Genomic DNA, 15,649 nt, shown 5'->3' with positions numbered 1-15,649 from the left:
TAAAAATGCTAAATTCATGCCATTTTGCTAGTGCTATGTAAGGCGTTTTCTGGGATTACACCTTTATTACAGAGTATGCGAGAAAGCTTGGGAAGATCCCTCCCTCTGGTTTAAGATAGTATAATGCTCAAGTACTTAAAAAGTAAATTAAAACTAGCTTGTTCAATCTACTTTTCAAGAAAAAGTAAATTGAATTATTTTAAGCTTCTTTTATGGCACATCCAGAACATTTCCATTTCTCCGTGTTGTTTGACTCTCGGAAAATTGTTTGATATCTGACAAGCAAAAGGATACAAAAACATAAGAACAAAGAGTGTCTTCAAAATTTTAGACAAAGGATTAGGGGAGATCGTGGTTAATTGTTACATGGAGTAAGATATTATATTCACGTTTTAAATTAACCGACTATTGAAATTCTTCTTCTCTCATTGGATGGTTCGTTCTTGTGGCTTCTCGAAAGATTTTTGAACTACTTGCAGTTAGTAAAACTGGATAAATCATCAGTATCATCTCGATTCACAATGCGGGGGGATTCTTTGGTCTAGAAACATAAAAATACCATCCCAAACATGACATCAATTGGACTATTAGATAGGTCTGCCTTTGCTTGTGTTTTCAAAAATTCACTAGTAGTCTTATTGATTCTTAGGTGAGGAACAACTCCGAAAAAACTCTGACCATGAATAAAATTTCGTCTCCTGTGAAATAGGTTCTACCAAATGCTGTAACGCGGTGAAAACATATGACAGGTTTCTTCGCAATTGAAATCTGACAATTTAACAAATGAGACATTTTTGGTGATTACAATTTTTTGACATCATAGCTGATCACCCACAGACATTAGATTCATTCGCTTGAGGGATGAAATACTGCGGATGTACGAAGTAGTGAGGCTAAAACAGAAGGAAGTCCTTTCATAACAGAAGTAAGCCTTTTTGCATTACAAGCAGATTCTTCATTAGAAACAAATCCCACTATTTCGACAAGAAGAAGGAGATGGTCATGTTGCTTATAGGAAATAAGGTCATTTTCAGATGCTGACGATAGGAAAGTAGTCTAAGAGGAAACCGTTTCATTTTAATATATATGCTCTGCAAACCGATGGTGGAAATGATAAATTATACAGAGAAAACACCAAGCATTGAAAAAAAAACATCAACCTATACAAATAAACGAAAGTAAAAGGTTTCTTCACAGATATCGTTGGAAGAAGAAGGCAATTCATACTGAATAGAATTTTCTACACGACATAGAGCAAATTTTAAAAATTACATATTTGTAAAAACTGCTATTGACATTAATTGTAATAATCGTTCATCAAAATATCTTGTGAATTCAAGTGCGTTATGGATAAAGTTCATAGACGTATTCTTATTCTATTGAACTTGTAAAATAATAAAAACACAAAAAATAATATATTTGTTTTTAGTGCTGAAAACAAATATATAAAATACTATTAAATACTATTGAATTATAATTATCCAATCATTTTTTAAAGAATATGTTATGGATCTCTAATAATTAGAATAAATTTTAAAGAACGTTTCGTGAAAGTACTTATAATGATCTCTTTAAAAAGTTGCTGAGAAAAAATCTTACAATTAGCCCTACTCTTTCCTTCATAGATCTTAATATTGGCAGTTTACAACAGTAACGGAATGTCTCTCATTACTAATTGAAATAAACAAACGCTGGAGCTGATTATTGAAACAAGGTCTAACGACATAAAGGAGTTAAAAACTCGTTCACGAATAAACAGTAAAAAAAACTGTAAAATAGATTATAGAAGCTTCTAAACATGCGTGAAATTTCAACAGCGAAATGGTTTTATTAGATTAAGATAGATTGCTGGACAAAGAATATCAAGCAGCTACAACAGTCTAAGAATAAACATGAAATAAGGAGATATATAACATTTTTTAATATTGAATAATATTTTTGATTTCTTAAATATATTTTTGATTTCTTAAATATATTTTTTAATTTAAAATTATATTTAGAGTTTTATTTCTCTTACTCCAAAAATAAACCTATTCTCATAAAATAAACCTAATCTCATAAAATAAAATAAAAATACGAATCTAATAAACACATTTCAATTTTGAAATTTTTTATATGCATAGTCGGAAAAAATGTGTTAATAAATCAGCAAAAAAGGTATATACAAGATTTTCCGCATTCTCTAATAAAAGTAGTATTTCCCTACCCTTTGCATAAAATTGTGGTCCTTCCATAATGTCGTGAATCCTGTGTTTTAATTTAGTGCCATTGTTGAGAAATTTTTACGAAAGGTCGATCTCTTGAGTGAATCTAACATTTTTACTGAATCTATCTTTTAACTTTTAACGATTTATTGCTGTCATGTGGTTAATATTTAAGTATCAGAAAATCGAATGTGCATTTTGGATACCTTTGCCCGTAGATTTGGTGTGTGACCAACTAAAAAAAAGTCGAAATAACACCCTACAATATAACTTGGTCTCACAGAAGCACTTTTAAGTGCAAAAAAACGGAAGAATTACAAATTTTTATCGATTTAATACTAATATTTCGACAATAATTGAATGTACTAACATATGCATCAATGTAATTCAAAATTAAAATAAATTCATTAAAATTAAGTTCTTTAATTAATAATTATTCTTCATTCTTTGACAATGCTTTCAACAGGAAGAATATCTATACATAGTATAAAATGTAGTCTCCTGAAAGCGTCTGTATGTTGAAACCCTAAAAACTTGAGAAATACTTAACTAATTTTGGAGATATTTGTATTATTTTGTAGGGCATTTATTGGGGAAGGTTTTAGTTTATTAAAGTCATATCAAAATAAAGAAAGGAGTTGTATAATTGCGATTTTAATTATTTTCCTACTACGATTCGAGCATGGTAAAGCAGCAGTATCTGTACTTTTCACTTATCCGCGCGTGAGCGAAAAATCTCAAACTATAGCATGTGCAAATAGCAAGAGCTGTGGTATGCATATGCGAAATATTTCTTTATTTACGTCTATTTTAAGCAGCGATTCAAAACTCTTTATCCCCAAAAGAAGGAAATTCAACCTTGGCAGGAGCACATTAAGTGCCAAAACGCTTCGTTTGTTTCGCGATTGTGAAAATGTAGAGGAAAGAAACGTTAGGTTAGCGAATATCAGAGAAAGAATGTCCACACTTTCTTCAAAGGAGAATCTTCTGCTGAACGAAGTAACCGTCTCTCTCTTTAAATTGTACTGCAGTTGAATTACAGAGATAGAATGAATCTCGCCTGTCTGCTGACAGAGAAAGACATTTAAATTTAAGATACAGAAGAAGAAGTGAAAGAACAAACGTTCCTGATATTTGATCCGAAAAGGAGTACGCCGTTCTAAATTTTGATCAATGTATGGATTACAGAAATGATACCTCGGTTTCAATAGGAACAATGTCTATAGTGTGTCCCTATTGTTCAGCTTTAGGAACAGCTTTGACATACAGTCATTTTTGCCAAAAAATAATGTATCACCAAATTTTAGCGAAATATCCGAAAGTGGCGAGAACGGCAGCAATAGGTAACGGTATCAAAAGTGCCACCGAAAAATTGCCAACCTCTCAAGGCGCAAAATGACTGTATATCAAAGCCCAGCTTTAAAATGGCAAGATGAATCAAAAAGCATGTGTTGTTTACAAGGGAAAATTGAAACCATTTTAGCAGTCTAAATATGAAACAGCATTGATATACAGTCATTTTCCTCCAAAAAGTTTATCGCCAAATTTTAGTGAAATGGCTGAATGTGGCGCGAACGGTAGCAATAGAGTTTCCAATCTAAAGTTTTCCGAGGAATGCTGCAACAAATTAACGGAAATATGGAGAGAAAAAAAAAGTCAATAAATGCAGTAAAATGAAATGCATGCAAAAAATTTAATCGAAAATAATGAAAGTAAGCAGAAGTATGTGCAGCAGAAAAAAAATCAAGGGAAATGAAAAAGAAAGATCGAAATACAGTAGCATACAGTAACATAAAAAAAATGATGGCCATGTAACCCCAAACAAAGCGACACCGAAAAATTGTCTACCTCGCAAGGCGCCAAATGACTGTAAATCAAAGCTTAGCCCTAAATATTTCTGAATATGAGCTATAAAAAATTGTTTTGTAGTTATTTTTGATGATTTCTAAATATCTTTTTGATCCTGCATGACATATCCATGTCATATCGGGTGGAGGCTAGACTTAAGTCTAAAGCTAATTTTTCCTCTTAGATGTTATGCCACGGGCAACGATGTGCGGGTACTGCTAGTGTTTAATAAATTTCTCTTCTTTATTATTATTTGATAAAACAGTTGCGAATTACTAGTTGCTTTACCGGTAACTCCACCAGCAATCATTATGAAGAACGATCTTTTAAAAAAGTGTAAGAAATGCCTAATGGGATTCTAAAAATATGAAAGCGCTAAAATGTGAAAAGAAATTAAAGAAAGCAACAAAAGAAATCGCAACAGTTTTAAAAGATAATATTTAAATATCTGCATACGTGTATTAATAGGTACTAAATAATAAAAGCAAAAGTAAAAATTACAGAATGAAAAAAAAAAAAATAGCTTTAACATTGACACAAGTGCACGAGTGATAAATTGCAATAAAATAGTAAAGTAGGCTTGATGTTTCAATGGAAAAATAATTATTATAGATTGCGCTTAAATTAATTTTGAAAAATTAATTAAAAATAGAGAAATAGTTTGTACAGAAATGAAATCTATGTCACTGGACAGCTAATTGTTTAAAGTTTAATATAGTTTAAAACATAAGTTTTATTCAATTGTACGCTCCGAAGTTATGGATGGAAAACGTAAAATAGTTCTACTCTCATTTCACCCCCTTTAAAAGGTGTAGCAACTTTTTTTATCGCATACTAACTCTTCTAGTTGATAAGGAACCATTGTACCGATTTTTGTTTGATTCTGTCAAGGAATGTAGGATTGTAGGAAGTTTACGCAATTAAACGAACTTTCTGTTATATATAGAGGGATTTTGTTAAATGTTAAACTATTTTTAATGGGATACTCAATCTTGTAAAAAGTAATCTGTTCGTCATATAATTTATATAATTTTTTAACAAAAAAAATCGAGATAATGTTACAGATCATCTAAATAATGAATTAATTTCCCCAGTTATCTTTAAATTAAACTCGTCAAATTATGCTACAGAGATGTATTTACTAACAGGCTACGTAAAATTTTTTCGAAATATTTAATAGCGTTTCTTATTGTGTAAAAGGCATAATAGAAAATAGCAAGCAAGTACCGTTTGCGTTTTTTAGCGCTGGAAAGACTAATCTCCTTCAAAATGGTAACTCGTTTAGAATTGTGTTTCTGGGCTGATTCTGGAAAAGCATTAAAAAAAGACAATGATAGTTTTATTGAATGAAAAATAGATTTAGAAGTGATATAAAATGTTTTATATAAATCATTAATTTCAGTAAAATTCTAAGAGAAGTACTTAATGATGATTCTTAAAATGAATTACTTACAATTATTGGAGATTAAAAAATGGACTGCGGGTTGAGATTTTATATGCATAATATCCACTTATGGCCCAATAGTTAATTTCTAAACCGTTAAAGATAGACACATATTACCATTTCGAAAAATGCTTTAAATTACGAAAAGATTTATATTTTATGTCGTTTAAGTCAATACTGGAAACTACTGGAAAAAATTACGAAATTTGAATTTTTACACAATCCTGTTAATTATATTTAGTTAAATATTTCTAATATATTAACATTTTAAACAAAAAAAAAAAACGATTCAATTTTTCTGTAACCAAAACTGACCGAAATTTAATTTTACTATATTATACGATTTTAGACAATTACAAAGGGTTGCCAAAAAAAAATTACCCAATCTTCGGACTCTCTTTTCTAGATGTGGTTGTTGATTAGCTCTTGTACTTGGAAAATTACTTGCTGTCGCATTCTCAAGTAAATGACGTAATATATATGTTTTTAAACGCCTTATTTTTATAAAAAAAAAAGGTAAACAACTATGAATTTGAATAATTTTCATTTTATATTCAAAGTTTTATTACATAAATTTTACATAAGTTTTATTAAATTAATTATATTTAAATGTATTAATTTTTTCAAAATATTTTGAGCTTATCCGGACAGTTTAATAAGGAGTATTGATAATTAATATGACTTTGGTGCTTCCGTATTAACAACCTGCGAACGACTCAGTGCCCTAAAACAATGCAAACAATCAGATACTATTAGGTTCTTTCGTAACTATGCAACTTTCGTTTTGACTATGTTCCCCAATGGCAAGTGTTTAGCATATAGTAAATACTTTAGTTTTTCTTGTTTTTTAATTATCATTGATTATAACTTTAATAGTCTACCACGGAAACAGTTGATTTAAAATCTCGGTACAATTTCGTAATTTGATTTTTTTTTCCCCCTTAACAATAGCTACGGAAAATATGACAATCCAGAAATTTTGGTACTTTCCCGCCAACTGACCACTTAATCATTGTTAGCGTTACTCCATTAATATCTGCAATATATATAGCTTTTATCATATTTTTAGAGAAATATCGTTAAAATGCGACGAATTATCGCTAAGAGTTGAAGATTTTTCGTTTAGATCTGGAGGTTTTTGCCTCGGGATCGGTTAAAGGAAAAGTAAAAAATGTTAAACTGCAGCCCTAAAAAGCAAAAATTCAATGCATCTCACGCATATTAACAGTTGACGAACATTCCGCGCACTAGACGATAAAATCATAATCTTAACTGAAGTGAAATAATGTATACTGAATATGCCGCATGGTCTTACACGCTTTAGAAAGATTTTCTTTATCAGCTGAATTTAAATTTGTATCCCTATAGTTCTCGACTATAAAACTTATGATTATATACATATTTGTGATTACTTTCTTATGATATATGCTTATGATTATAAACTTATTACTTATAGATCGCTAAATCTGAATTTGGAATCAGCCTTTATTGTTGGTTTATTGACTGACTAACTGATATATCCCATTTTTCCCAGGGTCAATACTACTGAATGTGTAAATATTTTTTAAATACATAATCTTTGAACTTTTTATTAAAATGAGACTATTAACTTGAAATTCCCAATCATTCAAATTAACACCCAGATATCAAATCAATGAAATGAAAAGAAATCAGAAATTATAATTAATATTTCACCAAATTAAAAATAATCCAAAAATAACTTTTTAACGAAAAGAGATATGGCTGGAAAATTATCATAATTAGTATTTAACATTAAGAAACTTTCAAGACATTAAATGACTGAACATCATGAAACTTAACAAAATTTAATGTTCCTGAAGTCAGAATGTAAATAACACATTTTTACATTCGATTTTAATTTTACACGCTTTTAGAAGCCATAAAACTTAGATTAAAAGTTTTTAGCTTTCTTCGATCGTTTTTTAAATTTATTTCAGAAGTATATTAGAAAAAAATCTGAAAGGTTGATTAATTAACAATGCTTAATTTTCAGTGCATAAATTACTAAAAAATAAATGCTTTCTTTTGAAACGATAGGTGAAATACTTTTTAAGCTTAAATCACTGCCATGTGTATGTGTGTGGTGGTGGTGGTTGTGGAGATTTCTAAAATTCTATAGGCTAAAAAAATAGTTTAACGCTATTTTTTATTAATTCTATTATTTTTTTTACACTATCAAAGGCCTTACCTCATTGGCATAAGAAAAGAATCGACAACCTTTGTCTATTGGCGTAGGAAAAGAAATAGAAAGATTCGAGGCAGAGGTGCGATCTCCAAAGCGCGAAAAATAGTTTTGATTAATAAAAAATAACCATTCGGTTAATTTCCACGAAACTTTATCGGATACATTTGTATGCTTCATACATCTGCATCTAAAATTTCAATAAAATCTGTCCAGTAATTTTTTTATTTTATAGAGAAAACACACAAATGAACATTGTCTTATATATATATATATATATATATATATATATATATATATATATATATATATATATATATATATATATATACAAAAAACCAATTCGCATAAACGTTGTTCAGTTCAAATTCAATCAAACATATATGATTAAATTTTTCTTTCAATGGTATAAGGCAATCATAACTAAATGGAATATTTTAATTTTAACTTCTTTTTTTCGCGTCTTGATTCCAATTAATATTGCTTTAGGCATAAAGATACCGTCCTTTTTCATCAGATGAAATAATGATGAAAATATCAAATGTATATAATAATGCCTTGATTACCATTATGCATGTAATCTAGATATAATTAAATCAATGATTAATTGATATTATAAGGTCATCATCTCAACTTATTTAGTCAGTTTATTACCTCAGCGATTTGTTTGCCGTTACTGCTTTCATATTTCTCATCATTTCAGATTTCATTTATCTTATTGGCGCTCTTTTTTGTTGTCAAACAAAATGCTAACAAAAAGATATTGATTTGTTCCTACTCTTAGATATAACGGTAAGACTTAAAGATTAATTCACTGTTTTTCACCAAGCATGTCAGAATCGTGCCAATCACCCAAAGCTTGCCACCATTTTGTATGGCTACTAGAAAAGATAGCAAACGGGTTTAAGGATTGCAATAAAAATTTGCCACAATTACATTTTTCGAGAAATCATTCCAAAATAATTCCATTTTTATCACCATGCAGTAATCTTAAGTATAACAGAAATGTCAATATTTTGAATGAATTTAATAAAAAAAGGGGAAAAGGTGTGATTATATACTAATTTAGTGTGTCCGTTGCTTCATCAAGGATGCGAACAGTATCAAGTCGCCACTCAAGATAGCTGACCAAATAAACAATAATGTGAAACAGTTATATTTACCTGTCTTTTTTACTAAAATTATGACATTTATTAATCATGATTATTTTATCTAAGAAGACTTCATTTTTTAAGCGTTTATGGGTACAAATGCTGAATCCTCTTTAAATTCTGAAATAAATAAATTTTGCAAAATGGCTGCGCCGGCCTGTGCTTTAGATATATATATATATATATATATATATATAAAAAAAATAGAGCACGCGATGTCTTCAGTATCAGAAAGGCACTGGGCAGAATTTAACTTAAAACATCTTCGCTAGTAGTGGGAATCTAGTAGCTTCGGTAGCACATTAAAGATAAGGAATTCAATTTTTCCCCCTTATAATTTAAAAGAAATGGGATAAATCATACACACGCCTTCGGATCTGAAGAAGGAACGGGGCAGAATTTTTTAATTCAAAAAAATGTCCTATAGCTTTGCTGGCATAGGGAGTGGGAAACAAATAACTTTGCTGCCTCGTTTGAACTTAAAGATTCTGGGGATAACAGAAACAGCACAAGAAAAAAAGAAAAGAAAAAAAAGGAAAACGTCCGTTCCTAGTAGCTTCGCCACTAGAGACTGATAATTGTCTTAAGAAATTTTAAGGAATAAATAAATACACTTACTCGATTCAACTCATTCTTCAACTAAGCAGGGAACGTTTTAGAGATTTCTAAAAACAGCGGAACTTTTCATTGAATCAAACGTCATTCAATCGGCGCTATATATACTTCAAAATATAAACATCGAATTCTGCTATACAATATCCCCGATAATATTTGGGATCATAATATTTCTGATTATCCCAATCATCAGATATTAGATTCTTGAGCAGTCACAGACTTATTGAATTACGGGAAATCCACAAAAAGAGCAACAAATCGCAAAAAAAATTCCTTTAGAATGGCAAGATCGTATTAAAATGACAAGCTGTGAAATAAAGACAAGCGATTTCAAAAAGCTCGAACAGATGTTTTATTTTTTTATTTTATTTTCTGAAAAAATTCATGAACAGACGATTTTAATTAGAATGAATTAATTCAGTAAGAACTGCAAAAGGATAGATATTATTAATTCATATTTCACTCTAAAAATAACTTTAGAATATTTTATTAACCGCAATAATACTTTCAATTATAAAACATAATTTAATTAAATTCTTCAATGGATCTTTATTTGCTAGTTATTTTTAATTTTTATTTCTGACAAAATTGTTGTAGTAGATGTACAACTCAACAAGTGCAAAATTTGTTAACAAAACAATATTAAGGTTATCAGGAAAACTATTCCGCTTGCTTGTTTGGGTTACCATATTGGCGACAAACTCGGGACACTAAACTAGGATTCAACCAAAGGTTTTAGAAGGTATTCATGTAGTTAAAAGTATAATTTTTTATTTTAATATTCTACTTCTTACTTTTTAATTTATAATTCCATATTGTAAATATTATGGAATCTAGAAATGTTAAAACAACGCACTGTAATCAAGAACATAAAAATAATGAACATTACAAACAATGCAACTCATTTTAACAAATTTCACTATGGATATTATAAAATCTTGAATGTTAAAACAGTACAATGTAATCGAAAACACTCAAATGTTGAAACTTTCAAAATTTCAACACTAACATAAATTTTAACTGATACTTCCCATCCTTACAAACATTAAACAAATGAGTTAAATAAAAAATTTTAAAAACAGCATTTCTGTATATAAATAAATAAATTTCACTTTTATGTTTCTCAAAACATTATACAAAGAAATAGTTATCTACGTTTATGAAAAGATTATCTTACCCGAAATATTTTCCTCGTTGTCTAGACCGACGCAACGGGACATGGCTAAAATTTTAATCTCTATAAGGTTTTAATTGTTTATTTCATTTACATTTCAACATCGATATTAAATCTGTGGAAAGCATGTGATATCTCGAGAAAAAGATACAATAATTTTTTGAAAAAGGAAAATATAGTATTAGCATAAAACAAATAATGCTGTCAATCATGCTCATAACAATCACACGGAAAATTTCTTCAGCTTTGCATTGCGCAAAAACTCTTAAAACTTTTTATTATTATTTACTGGCAATTCAACTCTATTTTATTTTTGAATTATGTTCTGAGAAATGTTTACTTTTTAGAAGACGATATACTTTTTATTATTAAAGTATAATTACAATCTTATTATTTGTTATTAGTTACAATTAATTATAATTTAATGATTAATTATAATTACAATTTAATTTATAATAATTATAATTAAGGCAAATTAACCTTATGAAATTTGAGTCTTGTGTAAGAAATATTGTGCTTTTAAACAAACATCAGTAAATTGAAACAAACAAATAGTCTTTTTCTTGTTAGAAAATATAGAATTTGTTATCCATAAATTAGTAAGAGAAATAATTTGTCGGAACGTTTGTAAAATTAAATAGTTAAATTCTACAAAGTAATTGCAAAATAAAATTTATATTTTTGTGGAATTTATTGTATTTTGCATTCTGTTATATGAGATGAGTAAAAATTCTAGCTTATTACAGGGACAAAAACTATCATCCACATTTAAAAGTAGAGAGTGCTAATAAAATACACTGAAGTGCCAGAAAAATTGGTACACCAATCTAATATAGCGTAGAGTCCCCACGAGCACGCAGAAGTGCCAGAACAGAGCATGGCACGGATTCAACTAATTTGTGAAGATATTCTGTAGATAGTTCACACCATGATTTCTGCAGGACAGTCCACAAAGGCATGGGAGTGCGAGGTGGTTGAGATCTCCTGAGGATACCACGGTGCAAGACATCCCAGATATGCTCGATAATGTTCATGTCAGGGAAATTAGATGGCCAAAAGAGGAAACGAAATTCAGAAAAATGCTCCTCAAGCCATGTGGTAGCTACTGTAGACCTGTCGGATGGCGCACTATCCTGTTAGAATTGTCCACGTCCGTAGGAATGCACACAGGACATGAATGAATGCAGGTGGTCAGAAAGGATGTTAACGTACCGCTGACCTGTCATGGTCGAGTTTAGAAGTATCAATGGTCCCATTTCATGCCAACTGCAAGCACCCCATACCATCACAGAGGCTCCACCTGTTTGATCATTTCCTTGCAGCCATCCACCTTATACAATTGGAAACGTGACTCTTCAGATCAGACAACGTTTTTCCAATCATTAAGAGTTCAATGAAGGTATAGAAGAGCCCCGGCAAGGCGCAGAGCTGTATGCCTCTAATGGTTCACGAGATGGTCTGACTCTTTGAAGGCTCATATCAATTAGGGTACGTTTCACAGTGCGTACGCTGACATTTGTTGGTGGTTCTGCATTCAAATCCACAGCAATTTAAGGAAGTGTGGAACGTCTATCTCGTGTAACGATTCTTTTCAGCTGCCGATGATCTGTCAAGGTCTTTTTCCGGGAGAAAAACTGTCGGTGATTTGAAGTTTTACTGGAAACCTGATATTCGCGGTACACCCTTGAAATAGCGTTGCACGAAAATCCAAATTTCATCGTTATTTCGGAAATGCTGTGGCCTCATCTCTCGTGCGTCGACGTTTAGTCCCCGTTGAAAAACACTTAAATCTTGATAACCTGCCATTGTAATAGCAAGAATCGATGTAATAGCATCCTCAGACACCTGTTGTTTTATATACGCACTGTCGACTGCATAGAGTTATGCTGATTGGTTGAACACCACCATTATTTGCATACGACCTGCTATACCAGTTTTTCTGGCTCTTCAGTGTAATATGGCAATCGAATTTTGTTTTTACTTTGATATCATAATCTTTGTCACTCACGAATTTTATAAATATATTTTTGTATTATAACAATGCAGGAAACGATATTTGTTTCAAGGAATGTATAATCAGTAGCATTTCATTGCCAAATAAAAAGCTGTCGATATTTTGAAATTTGCGAATGAGCCCCTAACAGCGTCATTATAGAAGTAATACAGAAACAGAATAATGTAAAGGAAAAACTACTGGCAGGAGCGAGTTGAAATTTTGGATGTTCGCATAAAATGGTCTTGTCCTTCGATTTATGACAAAATTTAAATATGGTGCAATTTAAAAAATTTTAAACTCTAATTTTGTAATTTTTTTCACATATTAAAAATTACTTTTTCAAGTTAAACATATATGCAAAATATGTAGAATATCATATTTTCATGAGAAAAAGAGTTTTGTTCAATAATTATAACGATTTTTAAGATATGAATAAAAGTTCAAAATTTAATTTTAACATTAGAAAGTCAAAATTTTAAACCATAATTTCGAAACAAATAGACCTTAGCTAATGTACCTGGTTTCGAAAATAACTTTTAATGTAGTGTTAAAATTTGATGAGAAAACTCAGTCTTCTCATCAAATTGGAAACTCATTGGAAATTTTGAATTTTGCACTTATTTCAATATATGGATGGCCCCTTAAAAACTTTTTAGTCGAAAAATACTTAAGAGTACGTTAAACCTTTTAAAATGTCACCCTTTTTATGATACCATAATGAACGATGCTAAAATAAAGCTGGGCGGTTCTTTTTTTTTTTTTTTTTTTTTTTTTTCCCCTCCACGATTGTACATTATCCAGTCAACGTGATTTGCTTATCACGCATAATGTTGTTCACTTTGATTGGTTGGCAAATGCAACTTTACTTTTATAACCAATCAGAAGTACGAAAAAGTTTTTTTAACCAACATATTTGTTTTTTAATATCTTTACAAATTTTACAGATAGAGACAAAGGAAAATATTTTACGGATTAACATTTATACACAATAAAACTGTATTAAAAAAAAAAAACTATTTTTTTAAACTTTTTACTGTTACCCTTTTATTACTATATAATTAAAAGAGCATTCATATACTACTGGAAATGAAATTTTGTGAAACTTTATAATTGGTAGGTCCAATATTAAAGAAAATAAACCCTTATTCCACACTTTTGGTATATTCTGTATACGAACTAACATTTTCATTCGAAACAGCACTAATTCTTTTCGCACATGGGGTATTTATACACCTTTCTCTTCCTCTGACCCTACGCCATTGTAATATCATGAAGCAGGCAAAACAACGCCTTTAAATTTTTTATTACTATCTGGAATCTTTACTTATTATTGGCTATATAATTGCAATTTAAATTTCTCTTAATATTTTCCCACTGTATAGATATAACTCGTAGCTACGATACTGAGCAAAATACTACGTTACAAATACTGAGCAGGTACTACGAGCATTGAGTTACGAGTATAGATATAACTCGTAACTCAATGCTCGTAGATAATTGAAATAGGCAATCACAGTTTCATTACTTTTGTACGATAGCACAGTGATTTCTTACAATGAGAATCAGCAAAGTTCCTAATTTGTTAAGTCATCTGTGAAACAGTAAAAATTGGGAAAATTATCGCTTCGTTTCTATCGTATATATTTTCACTTGAGGATATCCGCTCATACAATATGGAAAAAATCCGTTGCTTCAAGCTATAAAGCAATCAAATGATATCGATTATTCTTCTAATGTAATCCAAAATTACTTTTTTCTGCACACGATTTGTCGCTATTGTTTTTCCATTTCATTGCTTTTATTTTTTCCAGACAAAATTTTAAATGTTATCGCTTAAAAAAAAAAAAATCTGTTTCTTTGTTTGAGTGGTGCGAAAGTTTGGAAAAGGAGGATTAGTCCTCATAATCTGACCTCAGTTCGAAATCACGAGGTTCATCTTAAAATATTTCTTGCATTGCTTGAAAACGCAACCGAATATAACCGAATAATTAATATAACCGAGATTTTCTTACAGTATTAAATTTTACAAAATTGAAAGCTTTTTTTTTTTTTTTTTTTTTTTTTTGCTATTCATACTATTAAAAGGCACTGTAAAATAAAAGTGTTTTTCAGAAAGAACTTCTTCCTCTTTTATTTTTAAAAAATTCTAAATTTGTATTGCCTACTCAACCAGTTTACTCTCAGGATGAGTATTTAAGAGAATGCATAAAATTCTTGATTTCCATATTTCAGAAATGTCTTAGTCGTACACCGCAAATAGTATTGTATAAATTTCGTTGAAATTCTGCCTTTGAAATTCAGTCCTTTCCATAACCGTTACACAATGCAATTTCGATAATCCGATCATTCAATTTGAGATTAAATTAATATACTTATGATGAAACAATTCAAAATTATTGGGGGAGAGGGGGAGGTTTAGGAATAAATTTTTAATTTCTGGAAAAGAAATTTCAGTTCCTTCTTTAAACTTTCTAAATTAATCTGTTTTATTTTTTCAATAGAAAATTGATTAATCTTCCTCTATAGCATACATTTTTATTAAGTGATTTTTTTTAATTTTAAAATTTTTCTTTTGTTATTTTTTTAATGAATACAAATATAACACAATCTCTCTCTTCGTCTATAAAGATTAAAATATTCAAATGAACCAAAGTACGTGCAGCTTCTGAAATTTTCTGATTAATTTTAATTTAATGTTGTCAATGTTTCTGTTCCTTTATTTTTATGCATTTGACTCATTTTCTTATAATTAAATTTCGATCCCTGTGCATTTAATCGCTTTCGAGGTGAGGAGTTTCCTTCTTTCTTTTTCTTTTTTTAAATATTTCATTATTCCTAACCTAGATAAACAGACAAACAGCTTCCCGCTGTTTAGGAATGTACGGATTTATTTCGCTTCCACAAATATGTAGATTTATTTTGTGATAGGGTTCTTTATAGCCAAAACTGTTCCTCAAGCCCAGCAGCACGGAAATAAAAACGATTTGATAATCCACCCTTTAGCCACTACTCAA

The sequence above is a fragment of the Argiope bruennichi genome, chromosome 7, assembly GCF_947563725.1.
Source record: "Argiope bruennichi chromosome 7, qqArgBrue1.1, whole genome shotgun sequence".
NCBI lineage: Eukaryota > Metazoa > Arthropoda > Arachnida > Araneae > Araneidae > Argiope > Argiope bruennichi.
Note: the sequence above shows the minus strand (reverse complement) of the source record.